Source organism: Carlito syrichta, unplaced genomic scaffold, assembly GCF_000164805.1.
Source record: "Carlito syrichta isolate Samal-C Ts95f unplaced genomic scaffold, Tarsius_syrichta-2.0.1 Scaffold308194, whole genome shotgun sequence".
NCBI classification, from domain to species: domain Eukaryota; kingdom Metazoa; phylum Chordata; class Mammalia; order Primates; family Tarsiidae; genus Carlito; species Carlito syrichta.
This window is the reverse complement of record NW_007252290.1, coordinates 139,903-144,483: the sequence shown is the minus strand read 5'-3', so window position 1 is coordinate 144,483 and position 4,581 is coordinate 139,903.

Genomic DNA, 4,581 nt, shown 5'->3' with positions numbered 1-4,581 from the left:
GACACTGCTCAAAACGCTGAGACTCTCCTTCAGAGTCTGTGGCACACCATGTAATGAATATTCATTATCTGCAGGTGGATCTGATTTATGCAAATAGCCAAAGAACTCAGGCCAAGCCGATGAGTAAATGGGGCGGGAAATCTGGATGGTAAATGTGTTTCAACATTTTTTGGATTTTCAAAAGATAGTGTGGGGCATATACAAAATATAAGACAACAATACGAATGGCATCTGGACAGCACCCAGGAATCAAACAAATTAATATTCCTGTAATGACATATATGAATATTCATACTGTGATAACTGAGAGCTAAAATAAAACTAGAAATAACCTCATGTAAGTTTAGGTCAGGTTCTGCCACAAAATAAATTCAGGTCAGATTAGGTTTTTTTTGTTTTTTTTTCCTTGTAGATATTTGACTATTTCCATTATATGATTATTATGAGTAGCAGATTAGGTTTTATTGCCAAATAATTTATGAAAACTCTGGGTTTTCCTAATTTGTTGAATTTAGGAATTGTGGATGAAGGACTGCAGACTGTGAATATTTGCTGAAAGCGATTCCAGAGTTCTAAGAAGGAGTACTCCATTTCATTTATTCAGTCACTCAAATAGAAGCCTACTCTGAGTCACTTGTTCTCGACCTCCTAACCCCTTAGGCAATCAATCAAGTCCTATTGATCTTACTTCTTTTTTTTTTTTTTTTTTTTGAGTTGGAGTCTCACTCTGTTGTCCAGGTGGGAGTGCAGTGGCACAATCACGGGTCACCACAGCCTCGACCTCCTGGGTTCGGGTGATCCTTCCACCTTAGCCTCCTGAGTAGCTGGGACTACCGGTGTGCACCACCATAACTGGCTATTTATTTATTTGTTTATTTATTTATTTATGGAAGAGACAAGATCTCACTGTTTCCAGGGGTCAAACAATCCTCCTGCCTCAGTCTCCCAAAGTGCTGGGATTACAGGTGTGAGCCACCTCACCTGGCCCTATCATCTTTCTACTGCATCCCATGCCGCTGACTTTCTCCAGCGTCTTGCCATTTCTCCCTTCGAGCAAGGTTCTTCCGTTTCCTTCAAGCTGAACTCCCTGCTGCCTTTGTGGTCCTAAGTCCTTCCTCCACTCTGCTCTTAAGTGCAGTGACCGTGCCACTCCATGTTAGAGTCTTCACGGTTCCACAGTAACCCCACAGAATGAAGTCCAAGGTCCTTAGTAAAGAAACAAATAACTAGAATAATGTTATTCAAAGTGTGTTACCAATCTGCAATGAAACAATTTCAGAAAGTAAATGTAAGCATTTGGAAAGTTGTATAGTAATTGACAGAGAAATTGTACATTTACTTAATCTAATAAAATAGGGGTTTATTTCAGTTTTTCAACAATGCACTTTTTTTTTTTTTGAGTTGAAATCTCACTCTGTCACCCAGACTGGAGTGCAGTGGCCGCTCCCGGCCACCGCAGCCTTGACCTGCTGGGTTCCAGCGATCTTTCCACCTCAGCCTTCCAAGTAGCTGGAAATATAGGCGCGCACTACCACACCCAGCTAATTTTTTGATTTATTGTAGAGATGAGGTCTCACCAAGTTGCCCAGGTGGGTCTTGAACCCACGGGCCTAGGCAATCCACTCACCTCAGCCTCCCAAGGCGCGGGATTACAGGCTGAGCCACTGAGCCCGGCTGAACAATGCACTTTTAAAAAAAATTTTTTTGAGTTGGAGTCTCACTCTGTTGCCCAGACTGGAGTGCAGTGGCACGCTCCCGGCCACCGCAGCCTTGACTTGCTGGGCTCCGGCGATCCTTCCACTTCAGCCTTCCAAGTAGCCGGAACTACAGGCATGCGTTACCACACCGGCTAATTTTCAAAATTTATTTTAGAGACAAGGTCTCGCCAAGTTGCCCAGGCAGGTCTCGAATCCATGGTCTTAGGCAATCCACTCGCCTCAGTCTCCCAAAGCCCTGGGATTACAGGCTGAGCCACCAAGCCCAGCCTGAACAATTCACTTTAAAGGTATTTTATAAAAGTAGTGGACAATAATAGATTGGAAATGTTTTTTAAATTGGTCCTTAAGCACAGTTTGAGCTGCGCTGGTCTATAATACCTTTAACGTAGTGGTCTCGAACACCTCCCCAGGATAACTCTAACCACCTCCACCCACTACCTGGCAATGATGTCTAGTTTCTCAGGATATATCCTTCTGCTTCATACCGCCATGCAAGTGCACACTCCTGCTTCTCTGACTTGACTTCCCTTCTTCCTGGAAATCTTCTATTCATACTTCAAAATCCTGGACTGTATCATCACTTCCTTTCGATGCCAGTCTAAACCAGCCTCCCACAGTCCCAGGCAGAAGAGATCCCTTGCACTCATGTGCTTCTGTCAGTTTGTATCCCTGATATCACACTGTGTTGTTATTTATTTATTTATTTTTGAATTGAAGTCTCACTCTGTCACCCAGACTGAAATGCAGTGGCATGCTCCCGTCCACCACAGCCTCAACCTGCTGGGCTCTGGCGATCCTTCTGCCGCAGCCTTCCAAGTAGGAACCACAGGCGCGCGCTACCACGCCCAGTTAATTTTTTGATTTATTGCAGAGATGAGGGCTCGCCAAGTTGCCCAGGCGGGTCTCAAACCTGCGGGCTCAGGCAATCCATTCACCTCGGCCTCTCAAAGCGCAGGATTACAGGCTGAGCCACCGAGCCCGACCTGTGTTGTTATTCTTTATGTCTGTCTACTCTATTAGACTGTGAGTTCCTTATCGACTGGGGTTAGGATTATTTGTCTTTGGAGGTGAAACATTTCTTGTACAATAACTAACTTGAATGACAACATTCTGGCATTTTACTGAAAGAGGAAAAAAGTAGGATCATTATGTTCATAGTTTTCTATTATCAGCAAGGACTTCAGCCTTCCATCTTCAATTCATGTGGATTAATTTATCAGGATAGTGGACATTTTAGAAGGCCAAGGAGACAAACTTGTGGGACTCACTGGAAACTTTCAAAGGGAAAGAGACATGGAAAACAAATGTCTCCATTTAAACAGTTTTGCCCAGGCTGGGGACCCTTTGGAGTAAAATTTGTGTCCATTGCCCTTTTCAGAGTTGCTCAGTCCTGTAAATAGCATCATCAATTCACTCATTTCAGAGTGCACTAGATAGCAGGCCTACCCTGGAGAGGTCCTGGGCTGCGAGGGAAACAAGCAACTATCACTGAAATGTGTACTAAGAGTCACGAGGCCACCAAGGGGTGGGAGGAATTAATTCTGCCTGGAGGATTGGAGGGGGTCCTGGAAGGGGAGGTTTGAGCCAAACCTTGTTGAGTGAGTCGGATTTGGCCCGGTGAAAACGTGGTAGGGAGGAGTGAGCAGAGCAATCTGCTAGATGAAAATCTACACGTGCCTGGGAAGCCTAGGAACGGCAGTCCTAGGAACGGCACTCCTCTTCCACCCACTTCCCCCCTTCCTTCGCAATCTTTTCTCCTTTTCTTGGAAAACTAGGACTGAGGATACTGTTTTTCTTCCTGGAAGAGACCGGTGTAGATAATAAAGGGAATATTAATCCTTGATTATTAAATAAGACCAGTTGTTTTGCTCCGTGTGTGGCTGAGAACACTGAGGGGGAAGGGGGGCGGACCTGGACCCTCCTGGCTCCCCAGGGGAAGTAGGCAGGCTCCTTCCGCGGGATTTTCTTCCACTTCTGCCTCTCAGACTTGGGGGGGAGGAATAAGGGGGAAACGGGGGGAAGGGAAGGAGAAGCAGGTGAGTGAAGCAGGGAAGTGGTCCTGAGCAAGTAAAGGGGACACAAGAGAGAATGGTGCCCATGCAGAAAAAAAAACGTATTGGTCCCTGCTCCCTTTCTGTCACCCCCCCCCACCTGTCTCTCATCTTCATGTTTTTCTATAGTTTCCCATGGGCTCAGTCTCTCTTTGTCTTTGCCTCTCCCTCTGCTAAAGGCTGGAAATTCCTTGTTCTCAACGGAAGGGAGTAGGAGGGGAGTTGGGGGTGGTGGGAGTAGGCGGGAAGAACAGACATCTCAGCAGCTCCGGCTGCGGGCTGCGGAGGCGCTCTGGGCCTCCGGCGCGGCCTGACAAGTCAATGATTTTTTAAAATAGGGGCTCAGATACAAACCTAGAGAGAGACACAGATATACAAGTAGCTGTAAGAAAAAACATATAAATACTTAAGCTCAGGGGACAGAGACACAAACTGGCAGTAGCGTCTCAAATGTGCTTAGCGTTCTACAATTCACAAAGAGTTTTGCTGTACATTCTCTCATTCGAGCCACATGACAGTCCCGAGAAACAGGGATCTAAACACCCGGTAGTTTCCCTCTCTCGCACACAGGTCCGCTCCGCACCCGGGGACCCTCGAGGCTCCTCCGGGACAGCAGGAGGCCCCTTCCGCGGGATTTTCCCCCACTCCTCCCCCTTCGGCCGGGTACCCGCCCAGGACCAGGGCGTGGAGGGCTCGAAATTGGCTTCTCCGTCCTCTTTCCCGGACCGGGACTCAGGCGCCCGGTGGGTCGCCGCCCCCTTGCTTCACGCCCTGCAACGCCCCCTCTTCGGGCGGGCGGCTCCCTCCGGAGC